The sequence below is a fragment of the Chiloscyllium punctatum genome, chromosome 3 (genome assembly GCF_047496795.1).
Source record: "Chiloscyllium punctatum isolate Juve2018m chromosome 3, sChiPun1.3, whole genome shotgun sequence".
Classification (NCBI taxonomy): Eukaryota; Metazoa; Chordata; class Chondrichthyes; order Orectolobiformes; family Hemiscylliidae; genus Chiloscyllium; species Chiloscyllium punctatum.
This window is the reverse complement of record NC_092741.1, coordinates 132,048,511-132,073,848: the sequence shown is the minus strand read 5'-3', so window position 1 is coordinate 132,073,848 and position 25,338 is coordinate 132,048,511. Positions and strand designations below refer to the sequence as shown.

Here is a 25,338-nt window from a genome sequence, read left to right as displayed (position 1 = left end):
TTACACAATTGCCTTCAAAGATGAAGCTCAGCTTGGCCAATGAAAGTTTACAGGAAGAATTTCTACCACAGATCGCAGTATTCACCATTGTCAATATGGAAGCAATGTACTGGTAGATCACTAATTCTCAAAACCCTTTCTGATTTGGAAGAGTTCATCACTTACCTGTGATTTAGCATGGAAATAAAACTGCAACGATGACTACAGACTACAGAATGCCTACACTTATAGCATGTAGACCAACTTTGGAACACATTATGTGGAAGAAGTTTGGCGTCCATATAACCAGAAAAAGAGAGTTCAAACACTAATTATGGAGTTCATTGTTGGAGACTGCTGTGAAGTAAAGTGCAATCCAACTGCAGCCTTTGTAATGTGTAACTTTACTGTCCCTTTTAACCACCCATTCCATAAATTGGCTAAATGACAATTAACTGTGCACAAAATAGTGATTGCTGATAAAGCTCAGGAAGTCTGGCAGCATCTGTGGAGAGAAATCAGAGTTACCCTTCCTCAGAACTTAATACAGGTAGTTCTTCTATAACGCCATAGTTGTGTTCCTGTGCAACGCCTTGTTATAGAAAATTGTGCAATAGAAATAAATAGGCCTATGGGAAAAATGGTTGGGGCGAACCAGCAAAAATACCATTAAAAATCAAAACAAAAATAATAGTTAGCCTAACACAAACAATAGCACAGTTGAAGTAAATTTTGACCTGTTGTAACTGACCTGTTGTATGGTACTGTACAGTGCAATTCATCAGAATCTTCATCTCTCAATTATGCCGGCTCTCTGCACTAAATTCTAACCAGTCTTCTGATCCAATAGTAACACCGCACAAGTCAGGTCCCAGAATGAAAGCTGCCTTGATCGATCAAGGGCTGAATCTTAATTTCTTTCGCTAAGTGTCAAGTTTTTCCGGAAGGTTTCACATCATGGTTCTTGGGGATGTCTGTCACCTTATTTTACAAAACCCACCTGATTTATTACCTATGCAACTCTTTGGTGCCCCTTTCACACATTCGAGCACCATCATGCCATATGCCATTTCCAAAGCAGCTCACCACTTCCTGGATATCCCAGAATTGACCAACATCCATGGTGCAGCATCATCTTAAAAAGGTGTTGTGCACCCAGACAAGAGCTGTCAGTCTGGAACAGCCCTGCATGGTTCCTCACATTGGATGTAGCAGACAATGGAAAATTGGTGCCTCTTGTGAGCAGAGAGATGGAAATGCTGCTGACAGAGATGGGGTGGTACAGAGACAGGATGTCTTTTTCTCCCAGGCCAACAGAGGACGCCATTCTACTGGAACCACACCAACCTGGAGTGGGGTTACCATCCAGGCCAGTGCAGTCTCAACCATCTGAAAAGGAATGTACAGAATATAGGAAGAAGATCAATGACCTTCTCCACTCTGCCACTGAAAGAGCCATCATCTTCTTGTTGATACCTCACTCTATCTCTGCTACTCTACCCACCATTTCCTGCAACATCTTACCGACTCACTCTCATCTTCGCTAACATCTGACCCTGACTAACCCTAAATCTCTTCTGCACAGCTACTCACCCCCTCAGGACATCTCCACACATGCACCAAGAGTAACGGCGTGCCACCCATTTTTCTCTCCCTTGCCTGATATGTGCAGAATTTCCTGACTCTGACCATCCTGAGCAGCAGACTGACCATGTCCAAACCCCTGTACTGTTTTTTTCCTTTCGCAGTTGGTTACCATAGTGATTAGTCATTAAAACAGATTTGCACCAATCTGCAGATATTCTTTAACATCTAAACATTTTTTTTAACAAAAAGAGAGAAAAAAGCTCTTTATACAAACAACAAAGCCAAGTTTAAAACTGCTCCTCATCACTATCCTTTTAGTTTTAGTTAATTCCAGAGAAATTTCACTCTTTTCTCAACTCTTTAAGTTTTTAAATTAACAGATTGTTCCCAGTTTCTTGTCTCTGGCTGTAGAGACACCTTCATGACCCACATCAAATTTTTTAAGATTAAAACAAAGTCAGATTTATTACTGTATTCAAAACCTGGAGGAGGATTGGCTTGTGACATACATTCACATATGCATGCAACTAAGAAAGGAAAAAAAAAGAGAAAGCAAAAGAGAAAAGTTGCAAATTACTTAAAACCAAAAATATCAAAATTAGAGATTCCACGAAATAAATGTTCAGTTGATGTGCTTTCAGTTAGCTGTGTGTGAAGTGCCTTCTAAAGGAGCTTAGATAAAGTTCAGCTGCTTGAGAAAGTATTGAAGTTGAAACGTAAGCTGAGAATTAGTTCATTTGGCAGGTGAAACATGGGTTTCTTTTCAGAATTCAGTATTTTCATAGATATAGAGATTGGAGGCAGGTGTTTAATTAAAAGGGAGCAGCTTATTCTTCTTCGTTCCTTGCATTTTGATGAACAAAAGTCAACTCTGCATCATTAGTCTGAAGATGTGCAGGTCAGGTGAATTGGCCATGCTAAATTGCCCATAGGTTAGGTGCGTTAGTCAGAGGGAAATGGGTCTGGGTGGGTTACTCTTCGGAGGTTCGATGTGGACTTGTTGGGCCGAAGGGCCTGTTTCCACACTATAGGGAATCTAATCTAATCTAATCTAATCTAATGGTGATTCAAAAAAGCAACACATTCAAGCATGTGACTGGGACTTTTGATTGAGATACTCAGCTAACAAGATATATTTTTATATCTCCTCGTCAGAAACCATTATGCTTTGTAGCATGTATCTATCAGTCATTTGCATCAAGTCAAGCAGTAATGCGTTTCTGTGCTCTCCTTTATTCCGAACTGGCTGACATCCTATCTCCTAGTCACTATTTGTTTGGCTGTAATAGTCATATAGTGAAAGCAATGTTGCATTCTTGGAGGTGATGAGTTTATTTTTGTCCTGGAAATTTCTGGAAATAATCAACTTGCTTATTTTATGTTCAAAAGCAAAAATGGCAAGTGTACTTTTTAAAAAGAACTCAAACAAGGTAATATAGTTTAATGACCAATGAAGGGCCTGTCTCCTCCTGTCCTCTGGGCATTACGGGGTAGCTTAAAATTTGTGTCGTTAATACGGCATTCACTGGCAAAAGATGCTCCACTAGCATGTAAGATTGCTACAAGATTTGTTGTGTTATCATAGTTTATTTCCCCAGAAAGGTTCTCATAATTTGATACCTCAATTTGAAAATTTCTTGGCCATAACTGTGAAGGAGCTGGTTTTAGACTGGGGTGGACGAAGTTAGAAATCACACAACACTAGGTTATACTCCAACACGTTTACTTGGAAGCATTAGCTTTCAAAATGCTGCTCCTTCATCAGGTGGTTCTGGAGTGTAAGATCATAAGATACAGAATTTATATAGCAAAGGATTAGAGTGCCATACACTGATATATTGAATAAACCTGGACTGTTACATCTTTCAAATTTTAGAATACAGGTTACAACAATTTCAGATAATTAAGTGCAAAAATCTGTTCGAAATGTGTTGCTTCACTGTTAACTTTGCAAAATTGCATCTCACTGCCTGACTACAATTGACATGCATGGAATGGTGTGGAGTTTTGTGATTGACAAGAATTAAACCTCGACCAGAATGTTAAGCCTTATCATTTAAAATCTAAACACCCTTTTCATAACATAATGACAGTTAATTACTACCAGTTAACTACTATGACACTGACAATTAACTAAATTAAAAAAAGAAGTCACAGTCCTTCAGGATGTAATAGTTGGAGATTTTAAGAATGTAATTTTTAAAAATAAAATTCCCTTGTTTCTTCTTTTTCCCTCTTTGTGTTTTAATCCAACCTTTCTTCCCTTCTCTTTATTTTGCTTTCATTACCAATTTCACATAGAACGCAATCATTTTAATGTTTAAGTCCTTCCACTGCTAACAAATAACCCTAAAATTAGATTAACTATGAAGCTAAAATTGTGCCGACCATGTAGGGGAATCCATCCAATCAGATTTCTATGTCTTCTGCAATACTGAAATGGCCCTTATTATTAAAGTCACAAATAATATCAGCTATGATTGTGACCTTTGCAAATTATAACTTCTCATTCTTCTCAATCTACTTATATCCTTTCACATGGTTGGCCATACTCTTCTCCTTGGAAATCTGAACAGGTTTGAGTATATTTACTTGTTTCCTTTCTAATCTATTCAATTGTTATCATAGAATCTTCTGTAAAAGCTTCTCTTCTTGCTCTGCACTGTTACTTTGCAGAGGTGGTGGTTTAGTGGTAATGCCACTGGACTAGTGACACCCTGGAGGCATGGATTTAAATCCAAGCACCTCAACTGCTGAAATTTAAATCAATTAATTAGTTAATACGAAACAAAGAACTATGGATGCTGAAGATCTAAAGCAATAACAGAAATTTCTGGAGAAACTCCACAAGTGGTTTGATGGTCACAGTTGTGTGGGAGATATGCTGGACCATGAAGTTGCAGTTGTGTTGGAATGCAGTCCTGTTTCTGTGGATGGCCTATCGTTTCTCATGAATGCCCATTCTTGAGTTGCTAGATCTGTTTGAAGTCTGTCCCATTAAGCACAGTGATGGTATCATACAACATAATAGAGGATATTCTCAATGTCAATGTGGTACTTTGTCTCTGCAATAACTGTGCAGTCATCATGCTTACTGATACTGTCATGACAGCTACATCTTCTTGGTTCCTTCACCGCCTGCCGCAGACCCAATCTAGCAGCAGTGTCATTTTGCACTCGACCAGCTCAGTTAATAGTGCTGCGACTGAACCACTCCTAGCAATGGACATTGAAATCCCCCACCCAGAGTACATTCTGTGCCCTTGACCCCCTCAGTGCTTCCTCTAAGTGTTATTCAACATTGGAGGAGTACTGATCCACCACCTGATGGAGGATGGTGTGTGCTACGAAGCAGGAGGATTCCTTGCCCAAGTTTAATCTGATGCGTGAGACTTCAGGGAGTTGATAATCTCGAGGCAACTCCCTCCTGACTGTGCTTGGTAGGGCAGGACATGTCCAGAGGTGATGCTGATGGTGTCTGGGACATTGTCTGCAAGGTATAATTCATGAGAATGATAATGTCAAGCTGTTGCTTGACTAGACTGTGAGCTAGCTTTCCCAATTTAGCACTCGCCCCCAGATGTTAGTAAGGAAGATTTTGCAGAGTCGAAAAGGGCTCTTTTTGCCATTGTCTTTAGTGATGTCTTGGCCTATGCTGGTTGGTACATCCTGTTTTATTTCTTTGTTGAGACTTAGTGAACTAGTTTTTTTTCTGACATCAGCAGTGTTTTCATGATTTTTAATTCCATATTTATCAAATTCAATTTCCAGCATCTGCGGTGAAATTTGAATCTAAATCTGTAGAACATTACCTAAGATTCTGGATCAATAGTCTAGCAATAATACCACTCAGCCTAAATGGTGATTGTTTATATATATATATAAACAATGTAGATGAGAATGTTGGGGGATTGATAAGTAGGTTTATAGATGGCATGAAGATTTTTCAGGTTGGTGAAAGTGAGGGAGAAGGTATGTTACAGGAGGATGTAAATAAATTGGTCAAATGGGCAGATGGAATTTAAGTCAGATAAATGTGAGATGATGTACTTTAGAAGATGTAATAAGATAAGGGAGCACTCAGTGAATGGTAGTAAACAAGAAAACAGGAACAGAAGGATCTTGGTCTGTTTGTCCACAGAACCCTGAAGTGACAGGGCAGTTTAACTGCATAGTTAAGAAGGCACATAGAACACCTTATCAGTTGTAACATGGATTATAAGAGCAGCAAGGTCATGTTGGAACTGTACAGAACTTTGCTTAGGCTATAGCTGAAGTACTGAATGTGCAATTCTCGTTACCACAATCAAAAGGATATGGTTGCACTAGAGGGGATGCAAATGAGATTCACCAGGATATTGCCTGGGGTGGAGCATTTCAGCTATGAAGAGAAGCTGGATAAACTTGTGTTGTTTTCTTCAGAGGAGAAAAGATTGAGGGAGTCCATCCATCACTGAACTATAGGAAGGATGTGGAGGCTTTGGAGAGTGTACAAAGAAAAGGTTTATCAGAACGTTACCTGAATTGGCGTGTATTAGCTGTAAGGAGAGGTTGGACAAATTAGAATTGTTTTGCCACAGTGTTGGAGGATGAGGAGTAACCTGATGAAAGAATATAAAATTATGAGAGGCACGGATAGATAGGATGGATAGTTGGAGTTTTTTTCCCCTGAGGTAGAAATGTCAAGTACTAGATGGCATAAGTTTAAGGTGAGAGGGAAAATGTTTAAAGGAGATGTGCAAAGAAAGGTTATTTCAGACAGAGGGTGGTGATTGCCTGGAATGTGCTGCCCAATAAGATGGTGGAAGCAGAGACGATAGCAAAGTTTAAGAGGCATTGGACAACACATGAACAGGCTGGAAATAGAGAGAGAGACTGAACATATGCAGGCAGAAGGCATCATGATTGGCAGAGGTAGAGGGCTAAGGAACCTGTTCCTGAGCTGTACTTTTTTGATGTTCTGTATCTGGTAGCATCTGTGGAGAAGAAGCAGAGTTAACATTTTGAGTCCAGTGACACTTCTTCAGAATTGATAATAGCTTGGAATATGAGATATATTTGCTGAAGACAAAGGTAGTGGGGAGTAGGGAAAGGAGTCAGTGGATAGATGGAGATGGAGCTCAGAGAGACAGCGAGAGAGAATGACAGTTACTATTGTCCATCTCTTTGTCTCTGTCTTTCCTGATGAAGGGCTGATGCCCGAAACATCAATTCTTCTGCTCCTTGGATGTGCCTGACCTGTGCTTTTCCAGCACCACTCTCTCAACTCTTTGTCAGTGTATGCCATGGAGAAAGACAAGCTGATTGTACGGACCAAAATAGGCGAGACTGGGTTGGCTGTGCTGAAAGCAGTCCATGCCATTACTGGTGTGTGGGGTTTGCTAAAGTTCAGAGAAGAACGTGTTCAAATACATGGCTTAGAAAGGGTAGACGCTAGGAAATTGTTTCCGTTAGGTGAGGAGACTAGGACCCGTGGACACAGCCTTAGAATTAGAGGGGGTAACTTCAGAACAGAAATGCGGAGACATTTCTTCAGCCAGAGAGTGGTGGGCCTGTGGAATTCATTGCCACAGAGTGCAGTGGAGGCCGGGACGCTAAATGTCTTCAAGGCAGACATTGATAGATTCTTGTTGTCTCGAGTAATTAAGGGCTACAGGGAGAATGCAGGTAAGTGGAGTTGAAATGTCCATCAGCCATGATTGATGGCAGAGTGGACTCGATGGGCCGAATGGCCTTACTTCCACTCCTATGTCTTATAGTCTTATGGTCAAAGAAACAGGTATAATTGGGGCCCATGTGGGTACCCTTAGCCACACTTTTGATTTAAAGAATGTGAGAGTAGATAATGGGGAAGTTATTCAAAGTGAGGATGAGCTTGGCCAAATGGAGGAGAGTGTTGGGGTGTGGGAACTGTTCAGGTCTTTTTTCCAAGTGGAATTTGAGAGCCCTGAGACCGTCCTAATGGGGGATAGACATGTAAAGGTTCTATGAAGGACATCGTGAAAACCCATTGTGTTCACTAATGTCCTTTAGAAAGGAAATCTGCCAGCCACCCATAGGCTGACAGATTTGTAATTCCAAGACTTTGAGCAATGTGATTGGCTCATATCTGAGTCTGATATGGCTATATAAACCACTCTGATTAAGCAAAGTTGGGGTTTTTCAACCAATGCTGGCCTTGCTAGCTATCCCCACGTCACATCAAAGCATTTTGAAAAATTGAGCAACTTCTGGTATACCCATGGGTCTGTCCTTGACTTCCTCCTATTTTTCAACCCTTAGCAGCCCTTCAGTGACATCATCTGTGAACACATTGTCAGGTTCTAAGGCTTGCTAATGACATTTATTTCTATGTTATTGCCCAGTCTCTTGACCTCTCTTCTGTCTCTAATTTTTCATACTCTCTGTTCAACATCCAATGTTGGATGAGCAATAGTCTCCTCCAGCACTCCAGCTTAATTATTGGGCCTCACTACAAACTCCATTCTGTAGCCACCTGTATTGTCTCTCTCTCTATTATTTGTCAGAGGCTGAACCTAACCATTTACAAATTAAAGCAAAATTCTGTGGATGCTGGAAATCTGAATTAAAAAAAAGGTGCTGTTAGACCTTAACAGGTCTGGCAGATCTGTGGAAAGAGAGACAGAGTTCACATTTCAAGTCTAATATGATTCTTTTTTTGGGTGTCTTATTGCTTGACCATTGCAATCTTTGTGTTCTTTTTGGTCCTGACATGAGTTTCTGACAACATATTCTGGCCATTGTTGAGACCACCATATTCCACTCTGTAGCATCACTTAGCTCAGTTGATCCATCGAAATCATCAAATCCTCATCCATGCTTTCTTATTCTGGACTTGATTGTTTCACTTTTGTGGCTGGCTTCTGATCCAAATTCTGTTGCTGTTTCCTACTTTGAACCAAATCCTGTTCACCATCAATCCTGTGCCAAATGATCAATATTGGCTCCAGAAATATCTCCATTCTAAAATTCACATCTTGTTTTCAAGTCACCAAACCCTAATGCTCATTTCTCTGCCACTTATGAAATTGCTGCACCATTCCCTAACTTCTAGAATTTACACTCAATGCTTTCCTTCTCTAACTCTCTGTATTCTCTTAAGAGTCTCCTTAAGACTTATCTCCTTAACCAAGCTTTTGATTTCCTATGCTAATACCTTCCTGCATGACTCAGTGTCAAGTGCTTTGACCTAGCCAGAGACACACTCACCCCATGAATGAATTTTCAAAAACCTTTGTGCTTTATGTAATATATCAGTCCTTGTACAATGAAGATGCTATACAAATACAAACACTGCAGTAAGTTGATGAATTTAACTTGAAATATCACAAAATCAACAATGCTTAACTATTCTTTGGGAAAGATCTGATGGCAACAGTCAATACCTTTCTACATGACTTAGCAATGCAGTTCATCTAGAAATGCTTTGAGTATTTTACCCTTTGAGTTGGAAGTTATTTGTTTATTGCACCATTAGCTTATTCCAGATGGTACCTTTAAATAATTCACAATTTAGTACAAGATTGTGAATAAATATAGTTTCATTTCATTACCACCAAAACCCAAAACTGGTTGCGTTTTGTCTACTAGCTATATTGCAGACAGGTTTTCTAGTTGAAATGGTCGCTGGTGAGACATATGTTATCAAGTTGCTGTATTTATTTTGAAGTGAATTGAAGATTTCCCCCATTTGGAAGTAATTTCATTGTTTAACATGTAATGATTAACATAGAATACAGTATATCTTTACCAACTGAATAATGCAGAAAAAAAAGTTATAAAACATGTTCTGGGATACAGATGTAAGTCATTTACAGCTTAAAAATTACATTGTCATATTTAATTTGTTTAATTTGGAGTAGAATTGTTCAGAAAATATTATGGAAGTGAAGTTGAAGTAGTTTATCAAGAACGCTGTTTAAAAGATGAATTCCAAGCAGACATTGCTAATGAGATTCTTTATCTGTCAGCCGCACATAATGAGCATTATATATGCGATTTTTTGTTTGACAATTTTAATGAATGAACAAACATGGGCTATATGCCCATGAATACATGACTTATACAGCTGTCGAACAAAGCTTACCATTGGCAGTGCGTGCCTGGAACATCTGCAGCAAAATGTCCACACTCAGACTGTCAAAAATACCAAATGGTCAAAAATCCATGATATTGAGTAAGGAGTGAGATTTTAATTTGCATCCAATTAATGTTCTTTTGCTGGCACTGTGAAAAGATCAACTTTACTGATGCAATATTATTATCAGGTTGTAAAAGTGATTTGAGGGAAATTGGCAACACAGTGATAGCATTTTTAAATTCTAAATGTGCTGTATTAATCCTGTATCTTTAACAGGACACTTTTTTAATGGTTTCCACCTCCCCCCCAATTTTCACTGCTCTTCAAAGTACTAACTTATTACAAAGCTACCGTCTGGTACTTCATCTAAATGGCACTCCCTGGGCATGAGTCCAGACAGTGAGTAAAAGCAATTTAATGCAGTCCTATCCTTATTCAACATCCACAGACATGCACTTTCCAGCAGAGGTCACTGGATACCGATCAGGGATGGTTGCTTTTTCTCTCTGTCCTTATTTCTGGCAATTGTTCCTCAAGGGAGGGGCTCTACATTGTACTTACTAATTGAGTTCAGGCAATTTTTCCATGAGTTAAAATGGTACTCTTTTAAAAGTAGTCCCAGATTATCTGGTCAATATCAGAGACCAGATGTTTGACTTAAGATGCATAATGGGACCCTGTGATGACTTCAGGGAATTTTCCAGGACCCTCTGAATCTTTAGCCAGCACTGACGCACTTACCTTGATAGTCAGAAAATGTTAGAGAGAAACACTTTGGTCCAACTGGCATGTCACTATCCAACTCACTCAACCACCCAATCCCCCATTATGCACTGACTATCCTCCCTGCTGAACAACTCCTTACTTTAGCCATCTGACTTCCTTCCACAATCTGACCTGACTAACCCACTGATATCTTGCCCCCTGAACATATCCTTGTGCTGATCCAACCTGTCTATTGACCCTCTGATAGACTCTCCATCCATGTATCCCTGACCCAACCTGAATAGTCCAACCACAAACCTGAGTAGTCCACCCAAGCCAAACTCATCACTAAATCCACCAGCCATCCAATCATTTATTCAGCTATTACCCTTCCTAGCTGCTAGTTTATCCATTTAGCTCACCCATCTTACCTCTTTTACGCACAAATTTTGCTTAACTTACCCACTTACGCACCTACACATTCACTCATCAACTAACACACAGGAAGATTATAACATTTACCAGAGAACAAGTCAGTGTTATTAAAAAGGGGCATGCCTACTGCTCATAATTCCTTTGCTGCTCCTCTCCAGGTTTTCCTGCATTATTGAGTTCTTTGGGATGATCTATTGAAGGTTTGGATCAAAAATCATTACCATGTAGGTTTGTTTGGTCAACATCAAAAATGAGAGAATCTTATTGCAATGTCAGGAGTCTTGCCTGCCAGCTGGAGAGGCAATGAATGGTCTGTTCTGCCTCTTTTTCAGGAAGGCTGGCCAAACCAGAAGCCAATCGGGCAGTGGCAGGGCTACCAATAAGCCTTCCTTAATGGAAATCAAAATTCCATGGGCGGGGGACTCTGCCCCTTGAGAGCTGTTGAACAATTCAAGTCCAACAATGCTTGTGATTGGCAACCCTACAGAGGTAGTAGTAGCTGCCTTAGGAAAAATACTCTTCTGCACCCCAGGTTTTTGCAGCAACGAAGGCCACAGGACACCTTCTCATAGAGGAAGGTGTGGCTTCTCAGTATGGGGTGGTTCAGGGGGTTTATAGTAAGAGCAGGGATGCTGCCTTCTCCCCTTCCTGATATCAAGTCCCTTGAACTGGTATTGACCATCTGAAATCTTGGTGTTGATGAGCTAGTTACACAGTTTAAGCTACAATACATGCCATGTGGTGACAGTCTATTGATCAGCTGGGGTCATTATCATCAATGGCAGGAAGAGGCACTTCCTTGTAGAGTCAAAGAGGTCTACACCACAGGAAAAGGTCCTTTGACCCATCGAGTCTACATTGATCATAAACAACCACCTAAGTTTCCTAATCTTATTTTCCACTATTTGGCCCAGAACCTTATGTGCTTTGACGTCGCAAGTGCACATCCAAATACTACTTAAATGTTTTGAGGATTTTGTCTCTATAATCCTTTCAGGTAGTGAGTTCCAGATCCCCATTATCATCTGGGTGAAAATATCTTCACATTTTCTCCAGACCTCCAGTCCATTACCTTTGAATATATGTCCCCTGTCATTGATCCCTTTAACAAGGGGAATGTCTCCCCTCCAATAGTCTCCTCTGTTCCATGGAAAACATCCCCAGTCTATCCAATCTCTCTTTGTAACTAAAATTGTCCAGACAGGCAACATCATTTTAAATCTCCTCTCCAATGTAATCACAACCAGACATTTAAACCATGGATCAGAAGGTTTTGGTGCTGATTTCTTGATCGGGTGTACAGTTAATTGATTCTTAGGTACTGTGCCCACATGATGCCATCCTGGATTCTACTTTATTTTTATTAAACATTATTTTTAATATTCATTTAAGGAAGAAAAAATTGCAAAGCTATGGGGAAAATTCAAAAAAATCACAATCAATAAAATATCATTGTCCTCCTGTATGACAGAAGTCTTTGGCTTCATAACCTTTGCATTGCCATTATAATATAAGGTCAGAAGTTAGATAGCACCAGGTTATAGTTCAACAGGTTTATTTGAAATCACAAGCGTTTGAGCGCTGCCCCTTCGTCAGTTGAAGTCCTTCTGACTTTGACCACCACTGTCCAACCCCGGTATCTCCACATCATGAATATAATATGAATTCACAATGAAAATCACAAGTATTGTGTGTTATTATATGCACTCATTTATTATATAATTATTCATAGATGGAATTTGTATGAAAATGAAATTTACTGGTCAGCTGGATTCAGAATTTGTCATAGTAGCAAGTTTCATTTAGAGGCAATGCATACTGACATCTCTTTGATTATTGGTCTAAATACAGCAAAATATGGTTAGACTACTCTTTCTGACTATTTATTAATTTTTAAACTGTATTGGTAAAACTGGCAAAAATATCATTTAACCGTGTCATTGTCACCGATTTCTTTTCTAGGCAGGTAATTCCTAGAACTGCTGAACCAGCTACTTCAAGAATTTAAATATTTGGGAGGTAAAACAAGGATGGAAGAAGTTTCATAGTGAAACAAGTATAGTAGATATTTGTCATGTCCAATTTTTGATTTGTACTCCAATGTGTATGATGCTGCTTGATAGCATTTGACAGATGTTATTTGTACGTAAATTATAAATTGACAGCATATCAATGCACAGCTTTCATGGCCACAATGTCAAGTTGTAGGTTCTTAGTGTTAAATCTCTCATTGCCTTGACACCTAAAAGGATAAAAAGATGGTTGGCTGATTTAATGTCAGAACAATACCTACATCGACCTTGCTCTGGTTGACTTCCTAAGTGATGGGAGAACATTTAATAGAGTGCAATGTTTGTAAAGGTTTGTAGCTCAGGTTGAGGTTTAGAGTGTAGGTTTGCTCGCTGAGCTGTAGGTTTGACATCCAGACGTTTCATTACCTGGCTAGGTAACATCATCAGTGGCGACCTCCAAGTGAAGCAAAGCTGTTGTCTCCTGCTTTCTATTTATATGTTTGTCCTGGATGGGGTTCCTGGGGTTTGTGGTGATGTCATTTCCTGTTCGTTTTCTGAGGGGTATCTAGATCTATGTGTTTGTTTATGGCATTGTGGTTGGAATGCCAGGCCTCTAGGAATTCTCTGGCATGTCTTTACTTAGCCTGTCCCAGGATAGATGTGTTGTCCCAGTCAAATTGGTGGGTTTTTTTTCATCCGTGTGTAGGGCTAGGAGGGGGAGAGGGTCGTGTCTTTTAGTGGCTAGCTGGTGTTCATGTATCCTGGTGGCTAACTTTCTTCCTGTTTGTCCTACGTAGTGTTTGTGGCAGTCCTTGCATGGAATTTTGTAGATGACGTTGGTTTTGTCCATGGGTTGTACTGGGTCTTTTAAGTTTGTCAGAAAATGAGCAGGAAATGATATCACCACAAACCCCAGGAACCCCATCCAGGACAAACATATAAATAGAAAGCAGGAGACAACAGCTTTGCTTCACTTGGAGGCTGCCGCTGATGATGTTACCTAGCCAGGTAATGGAACGTCTAGATATCAAACCTACACCCTAAATTTAATAGAGTGTCAGTTAGCATATCCAATTACCACTTGTTCTTTGGTGAAGTAAGTTTCATGTTTTGACTGGAATACCAAGCATATTGTTACATAACATGGCAAATTGGAAGTTTGAAATATTGACTCTATGTGGTATATGATTTCATTCAGCAGCAAACATCCAGGTGGAAGAGATTTTGTTCATTTTTTTTCTGGTTGCTGTGTGTCAGAGGAGGAGCTGGGTGCTAACATTTCAATGCAAAGTTGGGTGATTCTAATGAACACTTTGTCATGTTTATGCATGTGTTCTGTATTTATTGCTGTCTTACTCATGCTTTCTCTCATGTTGTCAGACATGGATGTCAGCTGACCATGGCTAAAATGACTTATTTACCAATGTAATTATCCCCAAATTGGGGCGGTATGGTGGCTCAGTGGTTAGCACTACTGCCTCACAGTGCCAGGTACCTGTGTTCGATTCCAGCCTTGGCAATTATCTGTGTGGAATTTGCACATTCTCCCTGTGTCTGCATGGGATCCCTTTGGGTATTCCAGTTTCCTCCCACAATCCAAAGATGTGCGGGTTAGGTGAATTGGCCATGCTAAATTGGCCATAGTGTTCAGTGATGTGTAGCTTAGGTGCGTTAATCAGGGGTAAATGTAGATAATGGGAAATGGGTTTGGGTGGGTTACTCTTCAGAGAGTCAGTGTGGACTTGGGCCGAAGGCCCTGTTTCCACACTGTAGGGATTCTGCGAAGATTCTATGATTCAAATTCTCCCACAATCGTTGAATAAACGTGTTGTTTCAGAAGGTTTCACGGTCAATATTTATGAGGACCAAAACTCAAAACATAACAAAATATTTTGAAAACTGTTGTTAGCTGTAGAATTCAGGATAGCATTCTTGCCTTTGGGTCAAGATGGGCATGGAGAGAGTCCCATTTCAAAGATTCGGGCACAAAGTCTGGACTGAGACTTCGGTGCAATTCTGAGATGGGATTGTTAGATGGAATAAATCCTCTTGTATCAGTTGAAGCAGAATTGGGGAATTTACTGTCTCAGCCAATGATTATCTCTCAACCTTTGATACCTAAAACAGGTTATCTGGTCATTGTCTAATTGCTCTTTATGGGGGGTTTGTGTAAAAATTGACTGCTATGTTCCTTTATTACCATAGTGATGTGCTTGAAGACCAGCACTTGGTTGTCTAAAAATATTTTTTGGCCATCTTGATGCCATGAAAGTTGCTATACAAATACAAGATCCTTCTGTACTTATTAATAATGTTTCCTTCTTCAGTAAACAGCTCTGCAGCAATAGTTACTATGACTGACAATCCCCTGTAGCAACAGTGGAGTTGAAAAATATATTTGGAATGGTGTAATGTGGGAGGAAGTGGATCAACTGCCATTTCAGTGAAAACAATAATCGAGCATTCACCATCCATTAAATATCCTTTTTCAAAGTTGATTGTACCTCAGGCTATGCTATGTAAATTAATTAATTTTTTTCAACATTTAGAACCTTTTTCTTACTTGAATAATGATACAATCATGAGAGGATTTCCTCCTTGAAGTGAACCATTTTAGTTTTCTGTGTTCTAATTTGGATACAAATTAATAAAAGAAATGTAAGTGTATTCATGCAAAACATATATAGAAAATGACTGAAATTTTTAAATTGAAAGTTTATTATCTCATACAGGTAGTTTTAGAGTTATAGGTGGTATACAAAGCCAAAGCTTCTAATCCAGATCTGATCTGAATAGACTGCCCTCTTGAGTGACATGCTTGGATAGAGAGAATATCTAATCAGATATGAGTGTAAGCAGCCCCTTTTAATTTCAGGTGCTTTCTCACTTGGCTGCCAATTTAGACCTTAATTAGACAATTAATTGCTCCTTTAAGAGTTTCATTTTACTGCCATTGGAATCAACCCAGCTCTGGACAATCCTGCTGGAATGTGGGACCATGAAAAATAAACCCATGTAGACTCTCTGTGAGCTACTCTGGGGGGTTTAGTGTGATGAGGGAGGTTGAGTTTAGGGGTGGGGAGTTGGGAATGCCAACCAATAGCAATAACCTTGTTCTTATTGCCAAACATTCCCTACCCCCACTCTCACCAATGCTGCCAATATCACCCCTCCCCCACCTTTCTAATGCCAGTTTCTTCAATGAGACATTGTGTGAAACATATTTGAAGAAGAGCAGGAACATTAGGTGTCCTGGCCAATATTTATCCTAAATCAGCATCACAAAAAAGCATATCAATTGACCATTACTTCAAAACTTTGCTTAGAGCACAATGGGCTGCTGTGTTTCCTGTATTACCCTTTGACTACACTTCAAACGTGGCTTCAGGGCTGTACATCTCTGAGATGTTGCTGGATATGAAAAGTGCTATGCAAAAGAAAGTCTGTTTCCATTGCTTCGGTAAGGTTACATTATCTTTCTGATCAACCCTGTTAAGCTAATTGGTCCATTATTCTCTGGAGTTATTCAATTTATCTTCCCAATCACTTCCTGCACCTTTTGCAATTTATGTACCAGGATACCCAGATCACTCAGCACCTCCAAGTTATGCTATTTGTTTCTATTTAAATATTCCACTTTCCTTTCTGCCGAGGTGGATAACTTCATATTTACAAAAGTTGACATTACACACAGATTGCCAAATTTCATGCATTCACTCAACCTATTTATGTTCTCAAGACTTTTTATGTTCTCCTTCTCAACTTAACAACTTACCTACATTTGTGTGGCATCACCAAATTTAGTAGCCATGCACTCAATCCCTTCCTCCAAATATGTTAAGTAGATTTTATTTATTCTCCTTCTCCTTTCTGAATCAAATGTCTTTAAGTCAATCTAAAGTATCTCGACTAAAAAGTTTTTAGATATTACAGTGCAATTAATTGTAGTCTTGCAAGATTTTGTTTTGTCCAAATAGGATAGAAGCATGCAGTGTTCTGATCATCCATCTTGTATAGAACCGAGAGCCCCTAGTTATTTAATCTACCAGATTACAGTTTATATTTAATACCTTTTAAAAAGAATTTTTAATTTCTAGTGCTTTTATTTCTTCTTTCTAACAATGTCTCTGAGGGACATGAAATTGTAAACTGATCTGTAATTTACCATAAAAACAAATGGTAGTTGAAACAATTACAGACTTCCACAAAATAGGAAGAGCTGGAAAATAAGGAATATTTTAAAAGAGCTGTTTTTATGATACACCTTTTCATAATAATTCAGGTAGCAATGAGGTATTTAAATAGATTCTTATGGTGGTCAATAAATCAAATTGAAATTAATAACAGGTTGGTTTTGAAATGCTCCAATTATAGTTCTTCATGGTTGAAATGGTGTGAAATGAAAAAGGGATGCCAAAGGGAGCAGCTGGCACCTGAGCTAATCTCCCTATATGTTCCATTATGCTACTAAGTACAGCTGCAGGCTCTGGCACACCTACCTGGCAGGAGGTCTGCATGTAAGCATTGGGCAGAGCTTACACTATCTCCTGCAAGGCAATCAGCCATCAACATGTTGTAGTGATAGCGATGGCTATTTCATCTCAAAATGTTTTGCTTCCACCTCCTTCCAGGCTATTATATGGATAATATGCAATATCATCTAATATGCTGACAAAAAATGCATCAAATAAGTATTTCAGATATCCTTCAGCCCAAAGTCAAATCACTGCTGCTGTTTGGTTTACATAGACTCATAGAGTTGTACAGCGTGGAAGCACTCCCTTGAGTCCAACTTGTCCATGCCGACCAGGTATTCTAAATGAATCTAGTCCCATTACATGAAGACATATTGATAGGAATGTGTCCATGCCACCTGACATGTCAGTATGTGGTTGTGTTGTTAAAAGTAATTTTATGTTTCAAGCAATCTAAGCCTGAGGATGCCACAGTATTTGTTGATTTGTGACGTGAATTCTCTCCTGGAGCTTGTGCATATAGAGAACAAAATAAAAGGTGCAAGTGTGTGAGTGTAGAATGTTTCTGTGGGTCAGTAAAGTAAATCTAGAATTGCTTGTCAGGAAATATCTTGAGAACATATACCTGGGAAATTTACATCTTAGAGTGCTGCAAATTAATACAGTATTTTAAGCAAGTTGCCAATAAAATCATTTGTTCCAAGTTGTGCCAATATTCTTTGTAATCTTGTCTGTTGCAATCCAAGGTTAGCTGCATTACTATTTTCTGAGAGTAGAGGTGTGGTGTGCCAAACTAGACATGCTTCATTGCACTGGCCTCCTGGGGGAGTCTACTTATTTCAAATGGTTGTAAGCAGGTCTCTTGATACTGCCCGTGCTATTTCTTAGTTGTGGCCTCTGGTTCCAGCCTCCATAATTTGCTTTGCCTTAGGTTTCATGAAGTGATCATATTGTCTCTTTCTATCATTGGCCCCACCTATTTACCTTTTTAAGTGGCCCACATTCATTTAAATTTTGTCACTGCCAGTAGTTTTCTAGGAACTCTCCATGAATGAATAATTAGGGCTGGACTTGAGAAATTTGACACTGTGTATCCATGGAGATATCTGTGAGTTTTGAATCCACTGCTGTATTTGAATCCACTGCTGTATACAATTGTGATTGTAACATCCATGTGGGAATTTACCCTCATAATTCACCTACATATTGATACAGCTTCACATCTTTGTAATAGAGGATTTTTGAAGCCAATCATGGATGTTCATCCTCTTATGGCAAATGCAGAGGAATCGACAATCAGCCTATATGTTGCCTAATACAAAGTTAAACAATCATAGGTGTAACAAATGAGATGCTATTGAATATCCTTGTCCATTGCATCAATTCATCTAACCATTTGCATTCTATTATATAGTTGAAGTGATGGACAAAAAACATAATGTTTCAGTCGGTAAGAAAAGTCAAAATGCAAAATGAGCGAGGAAGCCTGTTTTAGTAATATTCAGATACAAAGATTTCTTGTATCAACTGTGAACTATATGGGCTGAATTTTTAGAGAACCTTCTGGTTGGGATTGGAGACTAGACAGTATGTCAGCTGCATGAGGCCCTTCTCAACACTGGACTTTGGGAGGGGGTAGGTTTGGTTTGATGCTAGGGTCTCCACAATTAGCCTTATTAAGAGCATGGCACATGCTGAGTGTTAGGAAGCAATTTTCAAGTTTTCCAATGTGACAGATGGGGGTAAATTAAATGTCTGGAAGCGAAAAAGCAGCTGCAATCAACTGGTATCCAGGCTGTTTCTTCTGTTCTTTCATTAAAGTTCATAAAAAAAATTTGTTGAGGTTCTGAAATCTTAGAAGGTTTCCTGAGAAGAAACCTTAGACCTTCTTGTAGAGATGCTGTCCTAAGTATTTACCTTATGGTCCAGTGAGGTGCTGTCTTAAAACTGGAGCTCTCTGATTAACCCTCCATCCTAATGTGAATATTCCCCATGCCAATCAAGAACTCACCCACTGGGAAATCATAACTTTAATCAGTTTCCCACTGGTAGATGATGGTGATGTTTCCGTGTAAAAACAGTGTAATATTTTCCTTTTTGTTAGCCCTTGTAACATTTATGATGAAGATTGTGTCCTTTTTGACTTGATGTGTATTAGCAATACATACTTTTAATACTGCTATAAGATAGCAAGTGTACCAATATACTAGGTTTGGTCTTTACCTATTTTGTAAAACAATTATACAGTAACTGCAAGCTGTTATATTTACTGCTGCTGAAGGTGAGATAGGTACCCTTTATACCCAATATCACATGTTGTGATGCCATCTGACTGCATTAAAAATACTCTGTTTAATGGATACAGAACCCATACAATAATAGAACAGGTGAATTTCTAATTCAAAAACAAACTTGGATCCTGTTTCACACTTGCGTGGTAAACATTTCCGCACCATGTTCCAAAAACCGAATTTAAGGGGACCAACAGCAGTCTTAGTGTACAGTATACTTTCTATTAACTCGAACACATGACTTTACTGAGTAAAGCAAATATATTATGGGCTATGAGAATGCCATCTGATACTATTGCTTAGATTTTGCAGTCATTTCTTTGATATCAGGGGTCACCATAAGCAATCTTGACAAAAACTGAACTGTAGTATCGTTTTTTTGCAGCTGGATCTTACTTCTTGTCAAACAATATGAAACTGCAAGCATATATTGCTGGGTTTTCTTTGAAATAATACACCAATTATTTATGGAGGTCTCATTTACAATTAGAAAATTCAAAATTTTGTATTTGCTTTGTATTTTGCGGCTTGAAATCCTTAAGTACTGACATCATGGTAACAAAGGATCCTTGTCCAGAAGAATGGAAGTAAAGGCTCAATAAAAGGTTACCAAAGACTGAACCTTTACCTTGTAATGACAGGTTTAGTACAAGAAGATATTAAAGGTGATTCAAGATTGATGTTGAACATGCAGCGATGGTCAGTTAAATGCCTGAGAAAGTGTATTTCTAAAGGGCAGAGTGAAAAGAGTCAAATAAATTCTTTGCTTTTGCTAGGTGGGGTTTTTGAATAACCGATGTAAGCCTATCTGAAGGAAAACTGTATCATAAAAATTAGCATCGGTAAGGTTACAATCCAGTTGACACCTTTTCTTAATGTCATGTTGAGAAGTGAACTCTTGGAAAAGAAAGGATCAACTTTATTACACTTCACAAATTCAGCATGTCCACTGAATTACTTCTGAAGTATAGTGAACACCACAGCTACCTTTCCCGCAGAAAAAGTTCACAACCACCAATGAGATAAATTACTTTGTTTAGTGACATTGTTGAGAAGTTAGTATTGTTCTGAACACAGGAAACACCTTCACACTCTTATTGGAATAACACCTTGGAGTTTTTTCTTAGTTATTTCAGAGTATAGACCGTGCCTCAGTTAACATTTAAAACCAAATACACCAAACATCTAGGATAGATGCGGAATGTTTTTTGCAAAGAGGTTGTTAAGTCTCACTGAGGAGGATAGGTTAATGAAGCAGTGAGTAGTATAGCCCCTTCATTTTGACAGTGCTTAGGGTATGCAGGTGAACATGGGTTCCCATTAGAAGATGAAGTACTGTGTGTTAATTATTTTTAAAAGTGAGATGGTGGAACTATTTATGATTTTCAACCCAAGTTACTACAGCAACTAACAAAGACCAAAGTAGGCTTCCAATTAACTACAACTTTAAAATGGAAATGATTACACTGGTCAAATCCATAACTTTCTGTGGTTTCTCTTTTCTTTAAAAGAAAGTATTAATTGCTCTTGATGTTTCAGATTTTCAGTTTCAGGGGCCTCTTTCAACTTGAGCTAATTGTATTTGGAGTTATTCTGGAGCATGAGGGAAGCATGTTGTATTTGGTGCCTTCCACATTTTCTGTTAATTTTAAGGATAATCTCTAGCCATTCATTCAGTTGAACCAAAACCATTCATCAGTACATGAAAGAAAGTGTTGGACCAAAGTGGCTTCCATGGTGGTGATACAGCAGCTTGTGAGTAATTAGTTCATATAATTATAATGACCAGAAGTATTCTAAGGGGTTAAGTAGCTTTTTAGAAATATATGAAACAAGAACTGAAATTCAGGATTACGTCTTCCCAAAGCTGTAATCTTATGGGTTATTTTGAGAAATGCCTTTACAATGATGCATTTAATTTTTAAAAAATGTGTATGGAACCTAATTTTGTTTTTGACATTGAGCAAAATAATCATTTAGTCATAGTTTTCCATTGTGTCTCAGAATATTTTGCATATATTCAAATTATTTGCAAGGTACTCTTTATACACGCTATTCTCATGTTGCATGACAATTGTCAATGTTTTTAACCTTTTGTACAGGATTTCAGTAATTACCCATTGGGTTTGTTTATCCTTTGCATATTTGTTTGATGGGAATCCATTCACTCCTCAGCACCAGCTTATGGGAGTCTTTTTGATTTGAATACATTTAGATGATCATGCAGGATTTATGATTTTACTTCAGCAGCTACTGCTGATTGATGAGACCTCATCAGCCATCCTGCCCACTGAATACATTCAATGTGATAAAGCTGTTTGTCGTCAATGGTGATGGTACTGAGGAGGAAGTTCTCTATATATGGCAAGCAAAAAGAATGATGTCACCACAATAAATGGTTGAAATCTTCATGAGGATCATTTACAAATTGATATTTACCACATTTCGTACCAGAGAACATAGAATATTTTAAAATTTCATGCCATATTAATATTTTGGATTTAATAATTGCATCGTCAGTCAGTTATTATTGCTAGGGTAAGAGATCTGTATCAACAATATTGCACAACACAGAATCCATGACGGAAGGAGTTCAGATCCAGGTTTTCCTTTGTACCTTGCATATGGAAAATGCATTGCCATCCTCTGCTAACCACACTGCTGCAGTATAGTGGGTTTTTTTGCAGCCCGAATAGCAATCTGGCCAAAGTACAGTGCACAAGAGGATGGAATAAATGTGCTATTTGATCACTGACCTGATCCTTTTTAAAAAAATCCTTTTCTGCTGAATATGCTTCACGTTACTGTGTGTCAGCAAGAATAGCCTAAATATTAGGACTTACTGGAGTACATTACATAGGCTTTAAAGGTAAGTCAGAGGCAACTGTTTCAGTTCCTACTTTGCTTACAGTAGATTTATTTTGCAATCAGGTTCCTTTGCAAAATAATTGTGACAGGATTGCATTTATGAACTGAAATTTTCTTGTTACAGGCTTAAAAAGGGCTTCATTCTTTAAAATGTTGAGGTAGGCTGTCATGCCACTGATAGAAATCATTCTTCAGAATTGTACTTATTCATCATTCCGATATGTTACAACACAATGTGGTCCATGGTTGCTAGTAACAGCTGTGGTTCAGTATCCAAGCACAGGGTAATGGCAGACATGGCTGAATCTCTGGCAGAGAAAGTCCTTTATCCAGTGGGTTTATTAACTACATGATCACTATTAAGTGTATGATCTTTTATTTGACGGCAATTCTAATGAGAAATTTCCTTGTTATTTTTGCTGCTTGTTTTCTTAATGAGCCAAATATAATACTACTGTTATACTCAAGCAAATGCTATTTTCCAGAAACAGAAACAATATTCTGCATATTCACTACGGAGTTGTCATTAGAAAAAAAAAACTAAAAAGAAAATTCAAAAAAGGCATCAATTAAACTTAAATCTCTGTACCTTAAAGGAGAAGTTAGTGGTATTAAGAATACAATGTTTACAGTGTTTAAGATTTGAACTTTTGAAATGAAGCAGAATTCATGCTAAGGATTGAGGCACTATTTTCATTAACTCATGCCCATTCTTGCCTTGCTATAGTGTCTCAGGAGTGGTTACCTATTCATTTTATTTGCAATATTAATAATAGATGATAATATCTGTTTAATTTGTCAAATCTATACCTGCTCAACTGTGTGTCAAAAACAAATCTGTGGTGCTTTTGAGCTATTTGTTCTGGCTGAAATTCCTGTAAAACTTATTGAGATCATATTGGTTGATGACCCAAGGTATTTACAGCTCAACCAACACCCACCATAATGGGTTCAATGGATAGGACAAGGTTGAAACAATAGTTTGAAAGTTAACTGTACTGATGTAGGGGTAGAGGAGTAAGTGCACATCTTACTGGGTGAGATGAGGCAAGAAAAAAACACCACAACCCATAGCACATTAGACAGGGTCGATCTTAAATCCATTATTGAGACAAAACAAAACAATAATTTAGAGCTTGATCACAGAAAGATGGTACATTTTCTTAAGTTTTTCAAAATGTCTGCAATACATTTCAGAATGTTTGTTTCTCCACTGATCAAATAATTATGTGTATTTATTTTAAAACAGGGAAAGGATAGAAGAACTGGAAACTGTCTTTCATTTTGCCCAAGCGTTGCACTTGGCCTACTAGTAGCAACATGTTTACCAATTGGTAGTTGAAAAGAATAAATTTTGTGTAATTTAACCAATATTTTTATCAGTAATCATATGTTTATTCCTGTTTTAGAAATTATTACAAGAACAGAGGCTGCATGGAGAAAATATTGATATTAGTTTGAATACAAACACATTCTGCAAGCTACCACTTTGCTTTCATGCCTGCAGCATTTTAAATCCTATTTGAAGTTAAAATTATTCCCTTAAAGTGGAACTTTAAATCCTGTTAATGCTGTACTTTTACTTAGTGACCTTTATGACATTTCAGAATAATAAATGCTATAGAAATAGTGAATAGAATGCAGATAATGAAGGTAGGTTTCATCAAATATAACCCCTACAGTAACAAATGCTATTTCAAACCAATAAATGGCAAGTGGATTTCAAAAATAAAAGGATCAAAGACATGAGACCTGAAAGTTTATTTTAATTTTTCAGGCCTCTGTTTAACACATGCCTTTGTGAATCAAGATATGAACTGTAACTTTATTTTGAAAATTTAAAATTGTTCATGTTTCCATATGCTTGAAAACAAATGATTATGTTGCAGATTTTGTAAATGATCCAGCATCTCACACATTGTTAAAGGATATTATTGATTTGTGGCAACATCCCCTAGTGACTATTGCTCTTATTGTTATTCTGCTAGAATTTCAGCCTAAACTTCCTGTCTATACTATTAATATTTTAAATGTTGTGTTTGTACTTCTAACAAACTAGCAAGGTCCAACAGAAAAGTAGCTGACTGGGTTGATTGATTCTTTCATTGGTTTAAAGAGCCACTATAATATCCCAAAATACTGAGAGTGTTGATCTAGAGATTAATCCATATAACGAAACTTTAGTTACCGGGACTGGCTATGACTATGGAAGACTAAAGATTATACTTATTTAGTTTTCTCTCCAGGGTTGCTATGAGGTTTAGTCTTACAGGTTTAACATGGTCCATCTACAATTTATTTTGTAACTAAGATACTGATGTACATGAGTACATATTGCTCACAAAATTATGTTATAAATCCTACAAGGCCTACAAAAATATCTGTGAATGCAACTGGTTAGGACTGGATAGATGGATCAATATCCTGCAGCATTTAACCTGATTTCCTTTGAGGCTGAGGAGAAATCCTATCGATTACTCTTCACAGAAGTGTTACTTGTTGTTAAGCAACTGCCTGAAGAGATTAAATAAACTATGAAGCAACTCCAAAATCGTGTAAAATTTACTCAACATGTTGAAAAGGTGATGTTGAAAGACCCTTAACTTGTTCCATAATTTCTAAAATTGGTCATATTGTTAATTAAACAGCAAAAGCTACTAACATCCACACTCTAATTAAAGTTTGCTAAATTATTTGGCTAATCTATGTAAACATTCTTCCTCTTGCGCTTCATGTTTATCCTTTGTAAACAGGTTATATCCCTGTATTAAGATAGTGTTACCTGTAGAAAATCTGTAATCTGTTTTAAAATAGATAAACACAATTGAAAATTAGCTTGTGTGCAGATAAAGGTGCATGCCTCTTTAATAGTTTAATAATCATGC

The 25,338-nt window shown here is 38.1% G+C and overlaps 1 protein-coding gene across 3 annotated transcripts in view; it reads left to right on the top strand.

Annotated features, from left to right (window-relative positions):
* dlgap2a (discs, large (Drosophila) homolog-associated protein 2a) overlaps positions 1-25,338 on the top strand; it is a 961,527-nt gene that overhangs the window by 228,491 nt on the left and 707,698 nt on the right. For 2 of the 3 annotated variants that reach the window (XM_072560918.1, XM_072560915.1), the window contains exon 1: positions 22,209-22,454. The exons of the other annotated variant lie outside the window; for it this stretch is intronic. The gene's annotated coding sequence lies outside the window, so the exon portion shown is untranslated. Of the gene's footprint in view, positions 1-22,208; positions 22,455-25,338 lie in introns of those variants that run through there. 3 annotated transcript variants of the gene reach the window in all.